The sequence below is a fragment of the Canis lupus genome, chromosome 36 (assembly GCF_048164855.1).
Source record: "Canis lupus baileyi chromosome 36, mCanLup2.hap1, whole genome shotgun sequence".
In the NCBI taxonomy this organism is placed as follows: domain Eukaryota; kingdom Metazoa; phylum Chordata; class Mammalia; order Carnivora; family Canidae; genus Canis; species Canis lupus.
Genome location: NC_132873.1, coordinates 28,406,430 through 28,431,902, shown reverse-complemented (window position 1 = coordinate 28,431,902; position 25,473 = coordinate 28,406,430). Strand labels below are relative to the sequence as shown.

General features: G+C 38.9%; 1 protein-coding gene and 1 long non-coding RNA gene across 2 annotated transcripts in view; one reads left to right on the top strand and one right to left on the bottom strand.

The window, feature by feature from the left end:
* TMEFF2 (transmembrane protein with EGF like and two follistatin like domains 2) overlaps nucleotides 1-25,473 on the bottom strand; it is a 221,634-nt gene that overhangs the window by 47,383 nt on the left and 148,778 nt on the right. The window lies entirely within an intron of this gene.
* On the top strand, nucleotides 4,080-6,462 carry LOC140625860 (uncharacterized). Its single transcript, XR_012025139.1, has 2 exons — nucleotides 4,080-4,254; nucleotides 4,762-6,462. It is a non-coding gene; the product is annotated as an uncharacterized lncRNA (long non-coding RNA).

The window sequence follows — 25,473 nt, the reverse complement described above, 5'->3', positions numbered from 1 at the left end:
CTACTATTATTATCTCCACCTTACAGATGAGAAAATTGAAGCTTGGAGAAGTCACAAAGCTTGTGTCGGGAAGAACCTAAATTCCTATATACGCAATTTGATACCAGAACCTGCGCTGTTCTACATACTGTTCAGGACAATGAAAAACAAGACAGATGTACATTCCTACTATTAATTAATTAAAGGAATACCTTGGATGAATAGGACTTGAAAAAATAAGACTAGGTCTACTCTTGTATTTAGCATGATTTTATGAATCTAAGTCACAGTGACTCTTAGTCTCTGTCTTCCCAGGCAAGTGATCCAGACTTTTTAGCAAGATTGGGATGTATCAGTGAACATTCACTTGAAGACATTCTGAACTAACACCTGATTTTTAGAATGAATAACAAACTGACATGTAGTAAGCTAATCAGGCTACCTAAGACATCAATTGTCTAAACTATTTTATCCTTAACAAAATTCTGTATAAAGTTGTTTCTATTTTCTATAAAAATACATGTTTAGACACACACACACACACACACACACACACACACACACACACTCACTCCAACTGACTCTAAGCTTTAGCACCAAATCTTTTGCAAGTTGCTCCTTCGAACCTTTTAAAGAGCCTGGAATTTTTGAAATTTCAGATTCATGGGGCAGAGAGATTTTTGTGTATTATGAGTAAATAAATTTGTGTGTGTGTTTGTGGACAATGGGCTCTGGGGCGGCATTTACTGCATTCTTTTTTTTTTTTTATTTAAAAAAATTTTTTTTTTTTTACATTTTTTTAATTTATTTATGATAGTCACAGAGAGAGAGAGAGAGAGGCAGAGACATAGGCAGAGGGAGAAGCAGGCTCCATGCACCGGGAGCCCGATGTGGGATTTGATCCCGGGTCTCCAGGATCGCGCCCTGGGCCAAAGGCAGGCGCCAAACTGCTGCGCCACCCAGGGGTCCCCCATTTACTGCATTCTTAATGTGCCTATTCATTAGTTCATACCTTCACTTTCAGCAACCTTCTTAAGGCAATATGTCTTTTTTACCGTTGAATTCCTGGAGCCTAGTAGAGGGCACCATAGCAAGTCATCAATAAATAACTGATAATTGGAGAAAAGAACCGGGATATGCTCATCTAAACCCTCCCCTAACTCTGTGTTACTTGGCACCTCAAGAAGGCCACCTTCCTCCTCTACTTTGCGTCCCACAAAGGAGCCATAGCACGAGCCCTTAGCTACCTCAACGGCATCAGAGTAGTTGTGAAAGGGACATGTTTCACCATGCAGGTGGCTCCTTACACTTTGTGGTATTTGGGTGCAGTTTTTAAGAGCCAATATAATTTAAACATGGTAGTGACTTGTCAGTTTATTGCTGTTTTAAGCCATTGAAAAATACAGGGCACCAATAAAAAGGTGACAGAAATATCAGCCGGTGTAATGGTGAAATTGCAGGTCACTCTGTGCTTTAGCAGCTTATGTAAATTAATCCACGGTTTTTCTTTCTACAGCAATGAAAGGCAGATATTTTTAAAAACAGAAACTATCCCTTCTTCACTGCTTTTGGCGAATAATTGCATTATTATTCATTCTGAGAGGAGTAACTAGTTAATTACAGCATGTCACAAATACTTTATGTGAGCTGAGGATTTGTAAGGCTGAGGGCTGCATGGATGCCTTTAAGGGTTTTTGTGTGTGTATTTTCTTCCCTTTTCTTCTTTTTTCCAACCTATCTGTCTTTTGACATTTTGACACTGCGATTATATAGATCTCTTTTCTTCTAGGCTACAAAGAAAAAGAATCAGCCCTACTTGAAAATAATAATTTTAGGGGTCTCTATGTGGGAAATACTACTCTCTGAAATCCGTCAGAGAAAATGAACATTGACTGAAAACCTTAGTTCTCTGAATTGTAATAAAGAAGAGAGGCGTCCAATAATTTAAAAAGACCACTTGATGGAGTGAACCGAAATTATAGGAAGTAAGAGGTGGTATCCATGATGGCTCACGTGCATTTATAATTATCTCATGAATATTTTTTTGGGGGGGCTTGACATTAATTTAGTTCCCTGCCTCTCTTGAAATGGCTCTTCCTAAGGGGTTCTGCAGTGAGTGAAGGAAACCTTTCCCTTATATTTAGGAATGCCTCATTGTCCTCCAGAGTGTGAGGTTGCAAAAGCTGCCAGGTAGCAAATTACTTATTCATGTGGCTGGTTGGTGGCTGCCCTCGAATCTCACTAGATTTTGTTTCATCTATTAAACATGCCTGTCACTTGTTCCTCTCCCAAGGTCCTTGACTTGTCTATTCCAAATTTTGTCCATACAACATCTCTAATCAGTTTTAAAGCACGCAACTGTACTGCAGCGAGGATGGCTTTCTGGGTTGTTTTGAACCGTGGCTGGTTTGTTTCCCTCGAGCCCGTCTGTCGCTGGGGCCGTTATGCAGACCCTCTCTGGCCCGGCCAGAAAATGAGGTCAGAGCTACTGTCTGTGCTCTCTCCATCAGAACTGTAATGGAGGAGCTGCATTATACTAATAACAGCGAAAACAGTGTGCATTTTTCATTCAAGACTCTTGAGATACTTTCAGCCTATTTACTCATTGACTCTCATGGAACTCCTCTTGATGGAGCCTGATTATAATTATTTTGTCTATAAAGAAACTACAATTCAGGAATGACAGGGCTGTGAGGGAAAAAGTGAAATAAGAGACGTGAACATCCATTGAAAACAAAAACCCTCTAGACAGAGTCTGGAAAAGCATTGACTGGGAAGTAAAACTGCTCAGTCTACCATGTTGTTACTCCGTCGACATATGTGACTTTGGGCCCATACATTTTTGTTATTTGTTTGTTTCTGTTTTTAAATTTGAGAAGGGCTATCCTTTTAGCTTTGAAATCTAGGAGGAAGGGATAATGCTCTTCTCCAGACATACTACCAAGGACGACAGTTAAGTTTTCCAAGGGTGACCAGGATTGTTTTGTACAAGGAAAAAGCTTAGTTGCCAACAATATCTATCTCTTTATAAGGCGGTAAGGTATAGAAGATGTTCTATTAGATGGAAGGTCTCGGGAATATTGGGAAAAAGCCTCGGGCAATAAAGAGCCAACCAATGAGTGTGTGAATGAAGAAAAACTAAGCTGAGAGACCCCTCCTTGGGGTGGTGTCAGGACTTTCAAAAACAGAATCATATACTGAAAAAGTGGAACAATTTCTAGGTAAAAGGCTGATGACCATGTATGGAAATAACGTCTAATACAATAGAGGTAGATGGGGAACGTGACTAGAACCTGGAATTCAGTATCGGACAGACCTGTGTTTAACTGGGGCTTGATCCTTTACTAGCTGTACGGCATTGATCTCGTTATTTAACTTCCCTGAGCCTGTGAAAATGGAGATACTAACTCCGGATTGTGGGGATTAAGTGGAATAATGCACATAAATTCCTTAATAAAGTTTCTGAGAAGTTGTAATTACCTAATACATATTGGTCATCATTAACTCTTGGCTTAGTGGTTTCTAATCTTGGATGCAAAGAAAAGTCTTCTGTGGAATATTTCAACCTTGGCCTGCAACCCAGGGAGGTCTCGCGTGAGGCTGCAGTAACTAACTGGAGTTGTCAAAGATGCAGCAGGGGATTCTGATGTGCAGATGTGAGGAGCTGCAATTACAGAAAATACTCTTTCTCACCCTCTAAGACTAAGAGATTTTTCTAATTTAGTGTACGTAGCATTCCCTTGAGAAATGCTGATGCACTGGGTCTGAGGTAAGGCTCAGAAATCAGCATTTTTAGCGACTTCCTTAGCTCTTTCTAAGGCAAATAGCTTGCAGAGCCTATTGAGAAACCCCAACTATTTTGGCTCCCAAACACCCTTTTCTCTCTCCCCTTCATTCCATCAGAAGGAACTTAATATTCTTGTTTAACATACATGATTCAGCGACCTGTATTAAAAGGCTTCCCTCCACATGCTACGGGTGATCCACGCGTGGTGTCACATGCGTGGATCCACATGCTACGGGTGATCCATGCGTGGTGTCAGGTGACAGGGACAGGTGCTTAAATGCACTGCTACAAAACCAGCATCCGTGCAGCAGTCAGCAGGAGTGACTCACCAAGCAAAACCAAGGAAGGGTGGTGGGAAAGGACGTGACGCTATGGAGAGGCTCCCTTGTGCCCGGCGCGGAGCTCCAACTTTCACAACACACCTAGGCTGTAATAACGCTCATGCCACGGGGCGCGCGCGAAAAGAGGAAACTGAACAATCTCCAAAGGTGAGTGGGGTTCAACAGATCTGTGATGGGGCAGACGAAGTGGGGCGGTGCAGAGGCAGGCCCGCACAGGGGCTGGGGAGCTGCAGATCCATGGGTCTGGCCGGAATGGATTCTTCCCAACCAAAGGGGCAGGATGCGACCCTCTAGACAGGTTTAAAGGGGCTCAAGGCCATCGAAGGAGCGGCCTTTATCTTCTACCCAATGCAGAGTCCTGAAAGGTCTTTGAGCACAGGGTGATGAGAGGTCAACAGGACGGAAGGGCTGTTTGGGGGCGACTGCACTCAGAGGGGGTGCAGGCAGAGGGACTAAGCACCAGGCCAGCACTGTAAGCTCAGCGGCTTGCAGGGAAACCCGGGCCAGCGGGGTGCTCACGCCCACGAGGGAAAGGGCGCTTAGTGGCTCCCTAGTTAAGGCCCGGCGTGGTGAGGCTCCAAGCACACACGTCACGGCCGTGCCCTTCCTGCTCTACCCTTTCCTGCCTTTTTCCTGACCTGCGCTGTGTTCCAGAGAGGAAACTAGAGCAGCTGCGTGGGACTCAGGAAGACACGATTTCCTGGTGGGAGCGTTTCTGCGGTTGGGCCCGGGGCAGGGGTCCACTGGGGAGCCGCACGGTGGGTGCAGGCACCCTCACCTGCAGGGGAAGGAGAAGGATTCTTGCTCTGAATGTGCACACCGCCTGACTCCAGGACCGACTAGGCGACCGCAACAACACAGGCAGCAGGCCTCTACTAACGCCTGCCGCCCCGCCAGCCAGCAAGGCCCCCTCCAAGGCAGCGAGTGGGCCCTCGCCCCTTTCTGACGTGGACACTGCAGTTGAAGCCGGGGTTAACTGGAGCTCCATTTCCGTGTATCCTTGCTTGCATTTCTCTCAGGATTATTTTTCTCTTTTTGAAGCAGCTGCATTTACATCTTAAAATAATCAAAGTAAACAATTCTCCTTACTCATATACATTTTTAAAAGTATCTTGAAGCAAAAAAAAAAATAAAAAAAAAAAAGTATCTTGAAGCAAAAATCCCTCATTAGCATTACGTGGTGTACGCTCTTGCTCGTTAAGCTGGAAAACGTATCCAATAACCAAGGGTGACTATGTGACTGCTAAGAAGTGTGGTCGTTCTGACCGGACAGGTCTCACTGCACAGCAAAGCCAGAAAGCATGGAAATCCCAGAATAAGAGGTTGGAAGTTAAAACAATACAATGAACCCGGTATTTGATTAGAGGAGATGTACTGAATTCCCGCTCGCCCCTTTCGGGCAGGATCATATTGCATGTTCTGGCACTTTCCTGCGGGCCCAGCTGTGGGATTCCTACGCTCACTTCCACTAGCAACATGTTTATATTTTGCACACTGGCCCTCTGGTAGGCTTTCATCCGACCAAGGACTTTCAGGAATAATATGTATGAATATCATTACAGACTAGATTTTTCCACAAAACTACAATTTAATATAATACCCTTGGATTCCATCCATGAGATATAAAAAGAAGTCGATGAATAACCGCTCTGCACTGTGATAAAACTGCTAGTTTGAAAATATTATCCAACACATTGTTCAGGTGGTTTTCATGGTGATGGTTTCAGGTGCTAGCATGAACTCATTCTGTTTATAATCAAAATTTGCATTAAATGACCACCCCCTTGTGCTTACGTCATCCTTTATTTTTCATTTATTAGAGCCCATATAATTTAAATTTGCTTTTAAAATAACATTAAATGGATATTATACCATGATAGCAAAAATTTCATTATTTAAATAATGAAAAAATACAATAAAAATATTCATAATGGGGCATCTGGGTGGCTCAGTTGATTAGTAAGTGTCTGCCTTTGGCTTAGGTCATGATCTCGGGTCCTGGGATTAAGCTGAGAGTAGGGCTCTCTGCTCGGTGGGGAGTCTGCTTCTCCCTCTTCCTCTGCCCCTCCCCCTGGCTCATGCCCTGTCTCTCTTTCTCTCTCAAATAAATAAATAAAGTCTTTAAAAAATTATTCATAGGGATGCTATGCTATAAACCCTACAAAGGGAAGGTGGAAAATAGGACTGAGGAAGGAGGATGCTCTACTTTATATATAATGTTAAGGTTCTTAAGAAACAACCAAAAGCAAATATGATAAAATGTTTGTATTTGTTGAAACTAGGTGGTGGATGTCCAAGTGTTATATTATTTTTGGTAGTCTCAAAATATAATAAAAATAAAAATATTAGATTCCACATTTTGGTTAAAGTGATTAAATTACCAAGCTTGGTGAATACTTTTTTGGCATTGATTTGATCTGGATAATTCATTTCTAAATTGTTTAAACAAAATTAAAAATATATATGTGTGTGTGTGTGTGTGTGCGCGCGCACGTGCGCGTGTGTATGGAGAATTCCCAGTGGAACAAAATCACACTTCTTTGTAAATAACTATTTAAAATTGATTTTATGTTCGTATAAAAATGACTTTGAAGAGGAGTTTATTATATGAAGGGACTCATCTCTGTGTTTCTTCCTCTCTCTCATCTTGCTTGTTCGCCCACTGAAATGTTAAACTCGTGAACACATGGTGGCATTTTCGTTAACAGACCCAAGCCAGCATTCTTCATTGACTTCCTGCAGCACTGCCGGTGAGTTTTGATTGCTCTGAAGCAGGGCTGTATGGCAGTGTTGTCGGCCAGGAATAGTCATGAGCTATTCTGAAACCTTAGGGGATGAAGGGATTCTAAGTTAGAAATGTTTGAACATTTTGCCTTGAAATAAGCATGCTTTAGTTTCTCAAAAAATATTACGCTTAAAAGGTAAGAAGGAGAAGGAGGTGTGACCACCTCCCTGCTGCCAACTCCTGCGGGGAGAGAGAGGTCCTGTTGTTGAAGGTGCTGGGAGGGCTGTAGCCATTACTGTCACTCTTTTTTCATTTCTGTTTTATTTTTTCCCCCTCTTGGGCACATTCATTTTCATTTATCACACATTTCATTTCATTCAGTCTAATCCCATCAGTGCAGTTGAGCACCTACTTGGTGCTAGGTACTGGGCTACACGTCAGAGACACCAAGATGGCTCAGGTGATCCCTACTGGTAGCAGAGATCACAACTAAAGGAGAAAAACAAGAAAAAAAAAACTCAATCGAGACTCTAAAATGGTGTCATCGGAGCTAGACTTTGTTGGAGTGAACAACATGATTTGAGAGCACTGAGGAGGAATAATGACTTCTTCCTAGAGGCGCTAGAGAAGCTTCATAGAGAATGTGACTCTTGAACTGGAAGTTTAAGGGGGAGTAGAATTCCTGCAAGTGGTTTCCATGATGACTCATAGCAAAAGGAGCTTGAAATCCATTACTCCACTGAGGATACCTCCCTAGCAATTCACTTCTCATTCTCATCCCTCATTTGATTCCTCTCCTGCGTGTTCATTTATATGATATAGCAGAACATTTTTCTTCTTCCCTAAAACTCTTGTGTCACATTCCATGTCAGAAATGACAGAAAGTGTGTCCTATTTATGGGTCCAGAGTCACAGAGGCTTCTGGAAGTCAGGCCAGGCCATTGAAAGAACCCAACTCAGGAATCAGGGCTCCATGGTCTTGGTTTGGAGATTCTCATTCTCCAGATGCTGGAACTCTGGCTGCAGGATCCTGAAGGACAAGCTGACCCAGTAAGATGATGTCCAGGGTGGTCAGCTCTAAAATTCTGACCCTTTGTTTCTTGATACTCAAATATCTAGCACATTCTTGCCTTCCCATCATCCTACAGTCTTCGCTGCTTCCTAGTCTCTGCTAAATCCTCTACTGAATGAGTTTGACATTCATGCTTCTTTCCTAGGGCTGATGCTCCCGATGCTGGGTTGTTTACTCTTTCATCATCTACAGCCTTACTCACTTGCCCTCCAGCCTGTCCTGTGTTCCACATCTCTGCAGCTGAGTGGGAAGTACATGGACTCGTGAATCGTGTAATTAGAGCCTCCGCCCACTGTTTGTATCTAAGAAATGCTTGATGAATAAATGATAGACTTGAATTAAAATCTTAATTCTGCAAGTTGCTTGACACATCCATAAAAGGTGGAAAATAACTCCTGTCTTATAATAATACCTACTTCAAAAGGTTTCTCTGAAAGTATAAATCAGAAAAAAATGGAAGCAACTTCACGGGATATTTGTTGCATAGCAGGTTCTGTAGCTTCCCTTGCTCACGGAGAGTTCATTCTCCATTTTGTGTTAAATTGGTCTAGTCCTTGCCAGGCTGACCACCAAACTACAATATTTTTCCACTTATACTTAATTGATCAACTGCAGATAAGCTTTGACCTGATGTGGATGAAAGAACTATTTGCCACACATATTTATCTGCACTCTATAAACTGAAGCTTTTTTCCTGTCATATTTGGAAGTACTAAAAAGATTAATCTCTCTATGTCTCTCTCTGTCTCTCTGTCTCTCTCTTTTTTTGGTTAAAAAAGAAAGAAGCTATTAATAGCATTTCTAATGCACTTTATTTTATTTTATTTTCGGGGGATAGGGGTGAGAGCGACAGGGAGAGAGAACGAGAGAGGGCAAGCAATCTTAAGCAGTCTCCATGCTTAGCACAGAGTCTGACACAGGGCTCGATCTCAAGACCTCGAGATTGTGACCTAAGCCGAAATCTAGAATCAGATGCTCAATAGAGACACCCAGGAGCCCTTAATGTATTTTATTTTAAAGATGAGATACTTGGCCTTGTCCTCTTGATTTTAATATCTTTAAATTTTATGTAGCTTTCAAAAAGTAGAAACCTATTTACCTGAAATATTTTAAACTTATTTATCTGAATTTCCAGAAATATTATAAATTCTCATAAAATTTTAGAATATCATTATATTGAAGAATGTTAAAAATAAGTTTGTTTCACTCCTACTTTTTCTCTAGACCTTGTTATCTCTGTCCTGTTCTTCTTTACCTTTCTCTCTTTACTGCTTGCTCTCTCTCCAAAGTGTACTTCTAAGTACTTAGGAAAACATTTCCTGCCATTGATGGAGCTTACCATCTAACAGAGAAGCTTACTGTTAAAACATGGAAAGGTTCAAAATTCCTGCTAATAATGTAGGGAAACATTTTTAAAAATATGTTATCTATTAAGATGATGTAAATGTATTTATTTGCAAAGACAAAATAAATGAAATGGAAGAGAACTAAATCTTCTTGCTTTTAAACACAGTATAAACAAACTCAATTTATAGATTTTAGATAAATATACAGAGCAACATGCAAAAATTCACATTGAATTCTTTTGCTTTCATTCATTTTTTTTTTCATGCTGGAGTTATTTGCTAATGGTGATATTCTTTTTATTCTAATTATAATGTCTGCATTTCTGTTCTTAAGCACGGGTGTGCAAAATGGTCCTGTTCTTGGTTTCATCTTGGAAGGCTTTTTAAGCTGCATAATCAAATGTGGACTTTCTTTGAACACTAGCAAATGGCCACTACAGGAACACAATATATTTCTTAAAAGAGGATTTTGAATTACTTCTAAGAGGAGAAATTCTTTTAATGAAACCCAATAAGCTATTGGCTATAACAAGCACTAGAGTTATCATAAGTGTAATTACTGAAACTTGGAAATAGATTATTTTAACTTTCTTGTGACTATGTATTACATATAGTGTATATTAGGGATTTGATTTATCCCTACCCGTGCTATGTATCCATTTCATAAATTGTCAATCTTCCACTGTAAGTAAGTTATATTACAATCTCTTTGAATTCAGAACAATACTTCCTCTTATCACATAATATCTTTTATTTTTTTCAAAACAAGCACCTTGAGGTGCCACACTATAACAGGATAGCATAAAACATAATCATTTCTATTTAAATAAATCAGCCTATAGTTGATTATAGCTTAAAATCATTGAATACATGTATTCTATGCCTTTTTCACTTACAAATGATCTACCGAGATTTGACAGTTGTCAGGCAGGCCAACCTGAGGCTTGCTGAGACTGTTATCAGATATATATCAAGGCATCAATGGGACCAGTGCCAACAATCCATACAGGATGCTCTCATTACTCATCCAGATGTTGTATCAGTCAGGGGCCCCTTCAACATGAGCTGGAGTTCAAGCTTATATTTTCCTTGATAAATTTTTCACCCTAAATAAAATAAAAACTGTTCTGTTCTCTAATTTGGAATTTTTCTAATATCAAAAAACCATTTTTTTAAATATGAAGTTCTAATCAAGGTAACACAATATAATTAAAAATACATAAAACTTCTAGAAAGAAATGGGATGATTTTAGCTTTTATATTCATACTCACATAGATCAGAGAGTAACTTGGATCATACGAAGTTCAAAATATTGTACTGAGAAAAATGATGAGTATATAAACTGGAATACTAAAGTTTTATACTAAAATTGGTAAGAGTATATACAAATGAAAAATTCTCTTTTCTGAACATAGATAAAAAATTAGGGGCTAATTCAGAATTAGGACATTAAGATGCTCAGAATCAAAAAACAGCTAAAGATATGTACTCTGCACTGTAAGTCACTAGGGAAATGCAAGGGCCTCTCGATTGCTCTATTTCTCCTCTGCCTCCCTTGAGTCCCTTCACAGCACAGCCCAGGTGATACTTTTAAAATGCAAATGAGATCAAATCATTTCCTTGCTCAAAACCCAGCAAAGCCTTCCCATCAACCTTAGAATAAAACCTATGGTTTTTACCATGGTGGATGAGGCCCTGCATAATCTGCCTTTGGCTACCTCTCCAATTTCCCTTCTTGTCAATCTTCTCCACCCTTTTCATGCTCCAACCACAATGGATTTTTACTGCTTCCTAAACACACTGTATGTGTTTCTGTCACCAGGATATTTCACTTGCTGTTCCCTCTGCTTGGCATGTTCTAAACATGACCTTTTCAGAGAAGCCTTCTTCAGCTACCTATCAAAATCAGCACACTTCCATCTCTGAATCCTGACATTATATTGCATATTTAAATTGTCTGTTTTCTCCACTTTGTTGCATATTATGTGTAAAAGGTGACTCTATCTGATTGTATTTTTTCAGGCCTAGAACAATATCTGACACACAAGAGGCACTCAGTAAATACTGTTGAATAAATGAATAAATAAAAAAAACCACTTCTGACTTTAAAATATGTTTATACCTTAGTGATCTAGACAAAATTTTGATTTGAATTATATGATTAATTAGATCAATGCATATTATTTTGCATCAATTATCAAGAAAAGTATTTCTCATTCTTATACACAATATTTATTAATTTCTGTTAAAGATTAAGCTCTTAGTGGATAGCAGTAAATATTTGCTAAACAAATAGAGTGCCACTATGTACAAGTTATTATTAGGCATTGGCATTTAACTATTTTTTTTAAAAAGGCCAAACATCCCTGTTAGGTGGATTAAGTTATTTTTAACATGTTGATGGATTTCATGTCCCAAGGATCATTCTTCAGTGGGGTAAAGGTCCTCACAGTTTGACAGCCTTACGCTTCATGCAGTGCATACAATTAGTTTTTTCATTACCTATGTATATTTTTGGCAATGAAATGCATTTTATATGATTTCAATATTTTTTTTATTGCAATGCTTAAAATGGTGTGGACTCCCCATCTGTCAGAATTCTCTTATTCTGAACAAAAATTCAAATCAACCTTCCTTTTTTAAATGATTATTTAATTTGTGCCAACTTTTGTTGTTACTATCCTTAACAGCACCTACCCTTTACAGTAGGAGTCAGTGTTTACTGCCGTGGTAGAGAATGATTGAAGGCTACTGTCTGCTATAAGGCTTTGACCATCAAGCAGTTTCTTCACCTTGAAGTGATTGGATTTATTTGTCTAATTTCAGTAATTTGGTCATTTGACCATTCTGATCTGAATCACAATTATACTTCTATCAACAGATCTATTTCATTTTAAAGATACTGCAGCAACTACTGAAAACTAAATAGACATAGGTCTGTACTGGTTGAAAACGCTCTCTGTAGGTTCAAAAATTTAGATAGAACAAGGAGAAAAATGTGTATTAACATATTGCTTATGTTATATGCAACTATTACTAAATCATGAATAGGAATCAGGAGGGGTGTTAAATGCTGCAGAAATATCTTGGATTGAAAGACTGCATTTCACAGACCTTTTTTTTTTTTTTTTTGGACTACGGTTTCTAGAGACTACTAGTTAGAGGGTCTACTTTGCAGTAAACGTGGGTAATAAGCAAGCAAATGCAAAGCAGATAATTCTTCCCTTTCCTTAGCAAGATTTCTTAAGCAACAGCAATGGTCTGCTTTCCGGATCCACATGCTCTGCCTAGACAGACAGCACAGTGCTAGGGTGGTTTTTAGTTAATATTAGGGATTGGACTATATGTTGCTATCTAAAGTTACATTTACAAAAATGATTTAAAAAGTTAAATCCAGGGGAGCCTGGGTGGTTCAGCCGGTTATGTATCTGCCCTCGGCTTAGGTCGTGATCCCGGGGTCCTGGGATCGAACCCCGCACGGGGCTCCCTGCTGAGCGGGGAGCCTGCTTCTCCCTCTCCCTGCCCCCTGCTCATGCTCTGTCTCTCAAAATTAAAAAAAAAAAAATTAAAGTTAAATCCACAAATTATAACTGTGACTTGTTGGAATAGGATTGTTGATAGAGGGACATGAAATATGTTTGAATGGCGTTCCGGAGGCTGTCATCAGAGTTTTCTTGCCAGGCTGGGAAGGACTAAAAACTGGTTACAGGTTTCAGATATTAATTCTGAAGGTAGTTCATTTGGCTACATATTCTGCAACATGGGTGTCCTTTTGACAGAATATATGTCAAAGGCTGAAGCTGTGGCGAAATTGCACAATTTATAGTCTATTTCTTTAAAGGCTAAAGGATGATCGTGTTTCTGATAAAACGTTCTTAAATCGCAGGAAACACAAGCCTATTAAATACGCCTTGTAGGAATCTTACCTAAGCAACCTATCCCGAATAAAATGCCGCCTGCTGTATTTTTAAAAGAATAATCTAAATGCAGGAAACAATGGTCATTTAGTAAGCAGATCCAAACATATGAATAGTAAGTGTGACATTTAGAAGGCCGCCCCTTTCCGTGGAAGGTACACAGTATTTAACTTGGTATCACTTTCAGGAAGTGGTACGAGAGCTGTCAGGTAGCTTGAGAGACTGGGGTCCGTCCTCTTTCCCTTGAAGCATAATGCCAGTGTCACCAACTGTTGGTGTTGTCTCACTATATCACACACAGTGTCATAGTTCAAGCAATCACTGTGTCAGCCTAACCCAACGGCAGTGTACACTTGCAGGCATAGATGATGAAAAGCTTCACAGGACAAGACACTGAAAATGAATGTTGGCAGCGTGGAGGGTCGATACAGAGACGAACCAACGTATCTACGCCATGTCCCGAGTCACACAGGAGGAGAAGCACTTTTTAACCTAGAAGTTCTAAACGGAGAATTTAAACGGAGGATGATGATGGTCCCAAGTTTTGGAGTGGTGGCCATATCATAAAAAAAAAAAAAAAAAAAAAAGAACTTGCATATGGACCAACAATGATAGAATCCTTTATTTTTGTAAAAAGATTTATTATTTATTTATTTATTTATTTATTTATTATATATATATATATATATATAGAGAGAGAGAGAGAGAGAGAGAGAGAGAGGCAGAGACACAGGAGGAGGGAGCAGCAGGCTCCATCCCGGGTCTCCCCCGACGCGGGCCTTGATCCCGGGTCTCCAGGATTGCGCCCTGGGCCAAAGGCAGGCGCTAAACCACTGAGCCACCCAGGGATCCCCGATAAAATCCTTTAAATCGAGAGGTATGATTAAACTTAACTCTGTTAACAAATTATTAGAAATATGCAACAAGGTATTAGACTATAGGGAACTGCATGGGACGATTCTCACTTCCATTCCACATAATCTAATTAGTGAATATACGTCTGCCTTTGTTTATTAACAATTCATAATTAGATTAGATTTGGTCAAGGGCCATTTACTCTTTCAAACCTTTTGAACACTACAGTTTGCCCACAGTAACCCAAAACGCTTTCACAACTATCTGCATAAAGAACTCAATCAAATAAGTAATAGGGTTTTAATCCCATGCCTTATCGACTGGAACATGAACTGTGTGTGAATCACTGATCCTCCCAGCTGGAGCCTGCTCTCAGTTGATGAAATGTACCTAGGACCCTGTGGGTCCGCCTCACAGCCTTTCACACTTTTTGCGCTTTTGTGCTTTTACCAGCTGGTTACTAGAGGTTCAGTAAAATTGGATGTTTCTCTAGTTCACCCAGCGAGTGGGATTCAGAATCTAAAAGTTGCTTCCCTCAACTGAAGGAAAAAAAAAAAAAAAGAAACTAGGTTATATATTTTTTGACATTAACATTACCAAATATTGCGTCTTCTGCTGGGTAATAATAAGGCAGCATGGCAGAAAGCTATAAAAGAAAAATGACAAAAGGCAGACTCTTGATGGACTCATTTGTTTAGTCATTTACTCAATAGATTTGTGCTGAACATCTAACTTGTGGTAGCATTTTTAAAAATTTTGTTGTGTTCTTGTTTTTTTGTTTTTGTTTTTGATACAAAGGTAAACATCCCTCTACCTACAGTTAAGAGCAAGGGACAAAAAATTAATAAGAGAGTGCCGTTCGAGAGGTATAGGAAAGGTTGAGAGAGGAACTAAGCTTGGACGTGGAGCATCAAGACTTCTTCGAAGAGGAATGGAAGTTGAGGAGCACTTAGTTGGGCACAGCAGTGGAAGACACATCTGCAAACTGGAGGGAAGATCTTGTGCCCAGGGACAGAGGCCTGAAGCCTCTGCTCAAGGAGCTGCAGGTGGCTTGGTAAGAAGTAGAGTGACGCTGAAGAGGTGGGCAGATCCATGACTGGCTGGGGACTTTGAAGTTCACGGGGAAGGCTCACAGAGCTTTGCAAAACGGAAGCAGAAAAGTAACAGGGGAAAAGTAACAGAGTGGGTTGGAAAGATGGGGCCTGGGAGCAAAAGCCATGCATCCATATAGAGGACAAGCGGTGAGGCCTGAATGACCTGATGACCCCTGGTAGCAGCTCACCCTTCTTTTCTTTTCACTTTGCATGTTACTGTTCTTTCCTGGTTTTCTTGTACTTCTCGCCGCCCCCCCCTTCTCAGCCTGTTTCACTTCTCCTTTTCTCTCTCACACCCTGCAGGGTGGTGTTCTTCAAGGCTCCGTCCTATCTTCCCCTTCCTTCTCTTTTTTACAGTGTTTGTCTAGGAAATCTCTTCTGGTCACCACCTGACAAGTTCAAATTTATTTTTCCAGCCCGGAATCCACTAGAATCCAAGCCCCGAAATCCAGCCACCTGCTTGATATTCCCATGTAGGCGTCTCACAGGCACCATCAACTAATATTAAAAATTAGACTTTTGTTCTTTTTCCAGAAATTTGCTTCTACTTCAGTTTTCCCACCTCCATCAACCACGTGGGCAAGCCAGAGCCGAGGAGGCAGGGTTGGTGCTTCCTCTCTCTCTTACCTCTCAGCAGATCTACTCCTCACTCTCCCCACTGCTCCCTAAACCGGCAGCTTATCTGAGATAACAAACCTCTGCTTGTTGGCAGAAAGCAAGGGAGTAGGGGGGTGCGGGGGGCGGTGGTGGTGCTTCACTCTTAGATTCTGTTAAGACGATAGGTTCTGTTGAAGTCTGAAGAAACAGAAGCCCTGTTAAGAGGCAATTTTGGTTCCTCTGAGCCTCAGATCACTACTCTCTGTCAATAAACAGATACTCTTTCTATTTGGTAAAGTCATTAAAAATAGCCAGAAAAAAATTCTACATCTTAGATTTTTTTACTCTGAAAAAAAATGAAAGTGGGTCAACATTTTCCGTTTGCTTATAAGCTTTAGCTTCTCCTTATTACAGTTTTTTTAACCTCACAGATTAAGATATCATAAATAACCTCTTCCTGATTCTCCGATCTTCTCCGTTTTGCAAACAGTTTTTGTTTATTCACACTCTGAGCATTTAATCTAGTGTATTTGTCTTTCTCTCATTTTATTTTATTCAATCATTATTTAAAAGGGGATTTGATTGTCTTTGTCCAACTGCATTGACATCCTGAACATGACAATGTCAGAGGGGGATTAGCTGGGAATGACATTAGATCTTCTCTTTCCTTTCTCCCTCTCTTGCCCTCCCTCACTCAAGTCCCCTGATGATTTTTCTCTGTGAAACTTTGATCCAATTACAGTTACGGTTTTTCCATTAAATTAGACAAATTATATTTTTGGTTTATTTGCAGTATTCTTTCAAGGTAGCAAAATTAACTTTGCTACATGTATAAAGTAGCCAGGATATGTGAGATCTTAATTCACCGCACCTATGGCATCAAACCAGTTCCTTCTAACCACAGCAACAGCAAAATCATTACATAATATTATTACTCTCTACTAAACATCCTCACATAACATCTACCATAATTCTTGCTATTTATTTTAAGGCAAAACATTCTAGAAAATAATTTTTCTGGAAGGGAAAATCTGGTGAAATTATTATACTAACATTTATTTTATTTATAACATTTATTGTTATAAATGTAAAAAAGTAAATAAATATCAAGAAGTCTAATATTTTACTACTTGTCACTATTTGGATGGTTACTAGCACTATTGCAAAATATTATGTTGAACAAGTATTTTTTTATATTAATGATCATTTGCCAACTGTTTGATTTCAATAAAAGGAGAGTCGTTAAAGTGGATGATGCCATTTTTTTTACATTTATTATTGGAACTCTTAAACGTAAAAGGTATTAATAGATTACTGAACACAGAATCACTGAGAAGTATTAGGAATATCTTCACCTAGATATGCTGTGTAGAATTTGTCTTTTCAGCTCACAGTGCCCTCAGATGTTTAAATAATGGGTACTCTGATCTAACTTTCGCTAAACAATTTAAATAACAAAAAATAAAAGCACATTGCATACCAGGAAATTAACTTTGACAATTCTGAGCTTAAGGAAGGAAAAGATAACTCTACCATAATGGCTGTGCATTTAGAAAAAAAATAATGTTAGTGTAAAAATAGCTTTCAAAATTTGTTTTCAGAATTGCTTCCTTCCTCTGAAATGATGATTATAACATGCACAAGATATTGCATTTATAAATATTGTCTTTTTTTATCTTTAAGGTTCTTGTATTTTGTATTGGCTTTTCATGATGGTTTATCTATACTAAAGTTTGCACATTTTCTTTACTGGGAATACAAAGCATTTAGAAGTTGCTAGATGGCAATTCAAGAGGACAGAAAAGGTTAGTCAAGTAATTAGAATAATACATCAATAAATATGCTCAAAATGATGAGAACACCGCATGGAGAATTGGTTTTGCATGATGAGAATTATTTTAAAGGCCTTCAGGTTTCATGATATGAAGAAACTAACTGTAATACTATTTTTGTTTGCTCACATAGAGAAAGTGTTCTGTTTTGGAAATGTGTCTGAGCTGATACACACTAAAATAGTAGGTTTCATCTATGCTTCTAGGAAACGACTCTGTTGGGAGCTCAACCAAGATGTTTTGTCACTAAAATAAAATAATAACAGTTTTTTTTCCAATTCTCTGAGAAAAACAGAACATTTTTTTTCTGATTTTTCTCCATTTTTTTTTAATTTCATTGGTTCTTCAATTTGTAATTGGCATGTGCTGTTTGTTATATGATGATGAAATGAATGAACCAAGAACACATAGAAAGGAAACAAATCTTGTATGTGTTAATTCTTAGATATATGTTATGAATCATTATTCTTTATATGTAGAGACTTGCATACATCTGAAAAGAGTCACGTTTCCACAGGTGTATTTCCTCCTCATTCTTTCATTCTCTCAATTCAATTAAAATACCATTATTTCAAGGAAATCTGCAAAGAATGTCATAAGGTTCAGGTGCTTAAGCACTTAAGCACAACTGAGAACACTGAATTAAAATGCTAAATTTATTTTTTATTTTATTTTTTTTAAACTCTGTGAATTGTAATCCAGAGATTCTCAGCTATATTTGAGAATCATGAAGTATGATGATAGTACTTTATATTGTTTGGGCTCAACATTTTCTCTGAAATAGCAAAGAAAACACAAAGAAGCTAGGAAACACAGTAACTCATGTCTTTGATGGGGAAGTTATTTTCAAAAAGCTTTATGTTAAGTGACACCGTTAATGGCTGCACATCTAATCTAACTCAAGACCTTGAAGATGGTCTCTGGTTTGCATTCCATTAAAAGTTTTTAATAAGATTCCAACAAAAAAATAATAATAAAAAGCATTCCATTTCACCTTTGCTTCCCCTTAACAATTCAGAGTATCAATTATAACATAACCTTCATTTGACTTGCAACCATCCCTGTGCTCTCAACAGCATATTAAATTGTATGTGAACACTTTAGGGGCAAAGAAAATGTCTTGTTTTACTTTTTAACTTTTGTTCCATTTTAAACTGACCTCTCCAAAGCGTAACATTCAACTGTTTCTATTAAGTAGTATTTATAGGCATTTGTCTTCTTTCTTATTTTCCAAGCTTTTTGAATAGTTAAAAAGTATTTTTAAAAGTTTCAGAATATGTGTTCCTAATTCACATCTTACAGGGAGATTGCATCTCTCCAAACACAGGTGTTGTCTTTTCTTTTTAACTTATCACACTAATACTATTCTGGGATTGGAACAGTTGCTTAGTGAATTTCCTTTTATTTTACCAGTCACTGGCCTAGGAGGGCTGATCACAGGACTCTTAGAAGAAACAGGCTGAAGCAGAATGTCAAAGAAAGAAGAAGGAATTTTGATTATTTAAAGTCCCAGACTCTGACGTCCCTTTGAAGGAGTGTAGAAATTAAGGAAACAGAGTAAAATTTGAAAAGAAAGGAAAATGAAAATATATAGGAAAAGCTGAAGGATAAAACAGATGAAACACTTCTGGTACCCACAGAACTATCATCTTTAAAACCAGACTCAGCAGTTCCTATCCTCTGTTGATCAGTGAACAAATATACCATTAATCTGCTTCCACAATACTGTTCCTCAAAGCCTGGTCTGCAAAGAGAAAGAAATGAGGGCCTCTGGGAGTTTGATGCAAGTGGGCAGGGTCTGCCCCCATGGAAGCAATGGCATGAGGCATGGGGACTCCAGACGGCTCGGCTGGGATAGTTTGCCTGGAGGATATCACTGTGCCAGGAATATTTTTTTTAATTTAACTTGAAACTGAGTTTCTCATTTATTATCAGTGGACCATCTAAACCATTTGAATCTGGTGAAAAGAGCTTCAATATAACTCTAGAGTAACACCCAAAGAAAGGGCAAAGCCCTTGTATTATACAAATAAAAGTTCATGTCACAACAAGAATCATATCAAATTGATTCATACTCTATTTTCCTTTTTGTTGTTTTTTTTAAAAGGGAAGATTTAATTAATGGCATCTTGCCTATGTATGCCATTGATTTTAATTAATTGATTTTAATGACACTGCTAGCTCTTTCCCCCCTAAAATTCAGTATTTTACTTATATATTAAGCTAACCGATTTAAGGAGGACACAAACAAAAACGAAGCAAACATATATTCCAGAGTACCTATAATTTGTGGGCTGAATTTGGTGACTGCAACTGGGAAGCAAAGTTTAGGAACCACACGAAGAGAAGCATGGTGGGAATTGGGATCAAAGAGAAAGTTACTCAAGAGGGCCTGGAATTTTGTTAATAAGCAAGGATTTGGATGACCCTAAAGATTTTTTAGGTACTGATTTTATGGTAACCAACTTATGTTGAATTTCCCAATGTCATGAGGATGAAAAACAAAGAAGATGTTGGGGACTTTTTTTTTTTTTTTTTTTTTTTTTTGGTATTCCCTGCCCTTTTCCTCTTGTACATCTGACTGGTAAACTGATGACTATATATCCTATTCCAATGTCCAATGCTCAGGCTTTTTATCTAAAATGACCAGTCTTTCCACCTTTAAGACACTTTGAATAGATTGAGTACACAAAAGTCGACAATCACGGATATGCCCAGCGTCTCTCTATACCACTCCTCACCTGTAGCATTTGTGTGCGCAGGGATGGGGGACCAACACCAGGTACTTCTGCCTAACTATATTCTAGGAACTGTAGTTTCTGCTTTCACTTCAAGAGAGAGAAGTGGTAACGAGAAAGAGGAGGGGAACAGCAGCATTTTTGGCTTTCTTCAAAAGTAGCATTATCTATATAGGAAAGGCTGCCCAGGTTTCTGACTGGTTTCAGACTGGAGGTAGAAATAGGCAGTCTTTGTTTCTGCAGGCAAAGAATTAGTGGGTGTGGACTACATCTTTAAATCCAGGTTTTTTTGGCCTTATAGTTTGTAAAATACCTGCAGGTTTTGGTAGTTTTTTGTTTGTTTGCTTTGTTGTTGTTTTAAAAATATCTATCTATCTATCTATCTATCTATCTATCTATCTATCATCTATCACTTATATTTCTAGTTGTTTTTTTCTAGGAAAAAGTTTCATTGGGTTTGCTAGCCAGACTCAGTATTAAACTGGGAGATCTTTCCCTTCACCATACCCCTAATCTGCTTTTTAGAAATGTTTCTGTTATCCTTAGATTACCTGAATTTGAGACAGACTTGTTGAAGGAAGGTTTAGCAACTCACATTGATTAAAGATATTCACAAGTTTCAAAGTGACTAAAAGTTATGTTAAAGAAAGATTAACACTAGAGTCTTTTCTCTGAAATTCTGTGTAAGAACACTGGGGGTGGGGGGTTGGGACCACAGCTGGACCAGTTCACAGATGTATTTGCGACAAATCTCCCTATGCACTTATTTATTATTGTGAAAGCCCAACAGTCCTACATTTCTTTATTCATGAAATAATTTTGAATGTATTTTCCATACATGAGGGTTTTTTCATAGTTGATTTGTCATAAATATTGAAAGGGAATTATATTTTATGGATACTTTCTGCTCTTCATTTTGTTACAAGTTGCATTAAGTCAACACAAGCTGTATTAAGCCAACACATTATTTCAATTTAAATACAGCATAACATTGTAGTCTGTAAAAAATTCATGAGTGCCCTTCAGTGTTTTGTTATTTTTGTTTTGTTTTTTAAATTTATAGGCTCTTGTCTTTTTACAAGTAAAATAAAAAGAAGCTATGAAATTTATCAAATTAAATGGAATGCTTTCTCCCGTTAGTGTCATACGCCATAGAGCTGGGTCAGGCATGTAGAACACTGGTAGTTCTTGAGTGGAATTCTAAAAGCTATTCTACAATAAAATTTTTAAAATTTGAGGTAGAATTAAATTGTTGTAAATTGCGTTGTAAATAGCAGACATATTTTCCAATACCGAAGACACGTTTTAAAATACTTGCTCTAAACATAGGGCCAATGTTTCCTGTGTGTTTTCGTTTTAGTTTTCTTTCTTTTTTTTTTTTTTTTTTTTACCTTAAGGATAAGAAAGATGGATGCCAGAGTTTACTTTTCCAAGCACTTAATTTAGAGTTTAGCCTCAGCTTTATTTAACAGTTGTCTAATGTCTTCTACAAACACATCTTAAATTCAGTGTCTACCTCTCTGTCAGTGACCATTGAGAGGCTGCAGCATGAAAAATAAGCGGATACTGGACTTGAGAAGAAGAATGTTGCCACCTTTTTGTGCACAGTTTTCTAAATGAAGCTCATTGCACGAGTAATTTCCTATAACCGCGGGGTAGGGTGGGGGGGCTAGAGCTGACTGGTCAACTGGGTGAAAATTAATGAGGAAAGGCACACACAAAGAGGGAAGGAATGAAGTATACCATTGCCTAATGTAAAGGAGATAGACTAATGTCTCCATGTGGGGAGGTGATCAGAAGTTTACTCAGTCAGGACTAAATAACTGATCTGGAGAAAATGCACTGGCAGTGAGTGAGAAATCCATACTTTAAGCTACACTGGGTGTTGTGTTGGTGACTGAGAAAGTGCCTACGGTTGTTTTGCTTGAATGATGTTCCCTTTTCTAGGGCTGTTAATGGTGGCTCAGTTTTAATTTAAAGCATTTCTATTGAGCTTTTGAATTATTGAGTAGGGGATAATGATAGGCCCACAAGTTGTGAACTTACTGGTTAAGTTGGTGCTGGGAAACCTCTTATCTGAAGAAGAAATGCAACATATAGGAAAGCCTTTCACTGTAATATAGGATTTTCGTTGGAAAAAAAAAAAATGGATGCTTGGGACACCTGAGTAGTCAGTTGGTTAAGCCTCCAACTCTTGACTTTGGCTTAGGTTATGGTCTCAGGGTGGTGAGACAGGAGTCCTGCAAAGGGCTCAGTCCTCAGCGAGGAGTCTGCTGGAAATTCTCTCTCTTTCCCTCTTTCTCTGCCCCTCCCCCTTTCCTTCTCTCATAAATAAATAAATAAATAAATAAATAAATAAATAAATAAATAATAGAAAAAAGAAAAAAAGCATGCTGGATGAGGAAGATATAGAAAACAGCACAGTTCAAATCTAAGATGTTGGTGAAACTCTTAGCCATCGGTTATAAAGGGTAGAAATGTGTTTTGTGTAATGAAAAGCAAAATTTCTGCTTCAGCATATTAGCATGGTATAAAATTCAGTACTTGCGCTTTCTATAGGAAAAGATCTCAAGACGTGCCACAGTAATAGAAATTCTGTCGGGAAGCAATACGTTGATTTCGGGCATATGTCTTTTTAAATTGGGAGATTTAGAAACGCATAAACAGATTTCCCAGGACTTCCTTCCTATCTAGGTGTGGTAGTAGTCAGTAGTCTGAAACAAAGCAGGATGCGGGACGGGTGCCGGCTCGTGGGGGCGGGATGCGCAGCGGGAGGTGGAATGTCTGAGTGCAGCGCACCGATGCAGCTCGGCTGCTTTTTGTACCTTTGTACAAAAATTAACAACACATACTCGGCTGAACTATTTAACCAACACTTCTATTTCTACGCTGCAGAGTTGAACTGTTGCTTGGTTTTTCTTACATTCTCACACGAAACGTGATGAAAATACAGTGCATTTATCGCTAAAAGGCTGGTTAAGAAATTCTGGTTTAAGAGAAATAAACACAGTTTGCCAACTTCTGCCCCCCGCCTCCTCCCCCCGAGCCCCTGCATGGCTCGCACTTTTGCTTGGGTCACGTTATCCTAAATCTGAAACAATAAATACCACTCCTGTCTTGATCACACATCAGCCACTAGACATTCTATTGTAAGGAAGTAGACCGCTAGGAGGACCCCAGTCACGTTGCGGCCAGAATTTTCCTTGGAGTTGATGGTTAGGAAACACCATACTTTATTCTGTTTGGGTGTCAGAGGAGAAGGGAAGGCTCAAGTGTGGAGACAAAGGTGAAGAAAGGCCTAGCCCTACAGTGGCTCCGGGTGGGCACTTCGCTGCTCTAACAGATGACCATGTGTCGACGGCATTAATATTTGGTGTGCATCAGCGTGTCATCCGTCATGTGGACTTTCACAACATTGTGAGGGAGCCGGTTGCTCTAGATGAGGATTTATATAACCAAGTGCAGTGGCTTTTACTTGGTGAAATCAGCACACATCCTGTTCTTGCAACGTCAAAAGGGATGCTTCTGTTTATACTGAATAAACAGGCAGAGGCTGGGTCCAGCCTTTCTTAAAAAACACTGTATTATCTTGAGTGCATAAACAAAACTGACAAAATAGTTTTTCTTAAATGGCACACTGATGCATTTTGTAGTCTGCTCTGTGGAAACAAAGACTTAGCTTCTGTCATTATAAAAGACCCTTGAAACAGATCTGGAAGTGAAAGCTTATGCATTATGGGATAGACCAATGAAGAAAACTGAAGAAAATGCTTAGATCTACAAAGGCTTCTGCTCATTTTTATTTCCTTTTTCTGAAAATTGAATACGAGCTCTTGGAAGCATTATTTGCTCACACAATGCCTGACCACATGTGCAAACCATTAAAAGGGCGTAGTTCCCCCCGCCATTTGATGTAGTCCAAAATAAAAATGTACATGCTAATGGAACAAGTTTCTCCAGATATGCTCCAGCTGTCCTTTGTATCATTAATTCTCTTTTCAAGTACAATGATTCATTCATGACAATTACCTAAATAAGACTTTTTAGAGGTCAGAAAGGACCCATGCATAGATGGGAAGACAGTCCATGACAAGGGGGTAAAAAAAGAAAGCAGTGTTTGTGGTTTGTGGAAAGATAAGCATCTGAAATCACAAAGGCAGTCAGTCATAAGATCTTGCAACATTTGAGGAATACATTAAGGTCAATTTCTCTTATTGATTGCTTTTCACAAAGACCACTCATGAGAATATAAATCAAGCTGCCACATCATTTATTCATTCATCCGTTCACTCAAGCTTGCTCTGTGTGGCATATTACATAGGACAAAGGAGTACCAGAGTATGTATCAGGAAGGAGCCCTGTCCTTGAGGGGATTACCGGCTGGTACAGTGCTGAAGATAAATATGCACAGAAATCACTAGAGAATATGAGGGAGAAAGGAGCAAGCCAAAAGAGAAAAATGATATGAATGATATGGTAGGCAGCCCCTAACAAGGTCCTTGATGCCCCCAGCCACCTGGTATTTATTTCCTTGTGTGATCCCATCCCTCTGAGTGTGGGGCTGGACCTGGTAACTCCTCTTAGCAAAAGTGATGGGCACGGCTGGTTTCATGGATATATGACCTGTCCACACAGGGCCCTGCCCTTGGTTTAATGTTCTGTTGTCATGGACTTGAAGTTCTATCTTTGAATTTCATAAGTGAAATTCAGTGACACAGTGGAACTTGTACGTGAGCAGAAGAGTGAGATTGAGGTATGCGTGTGTGTCTTCTCCTTTTCTGGCCATCCTATTCCCATGCACGTGTTCACGATGCTCTATGAACATGGGATTCCTTTGAAGCCTTGATTCATGGGAGTTCAGTGAGCCTCAAAGCAAGGACAAAGTAAGCAGCTTACTTCTACAATTGAGTGAATGGGGTCCTGACAGCCTGACATGACATCCTTTCCGTTCAAACAAGAACTGGCTTAGAGTCCAGAAGAAGGCAACAGCATCTTAAAAAGCATGAATGACCAAGGAACTCAATCATACATATTTTTCATATATATTTTTTCACTTTATTTCTCTCAATTAACTGACCACTTGCACTAAAAATTATGACTTAGCAGGAAAAAGAAAGGACAACCCATAGTTCCTGGTCCCTTTGGTCCTTCTTACTTACAAGGAATCAAAGGCAAGGAGTCTTGGTAGA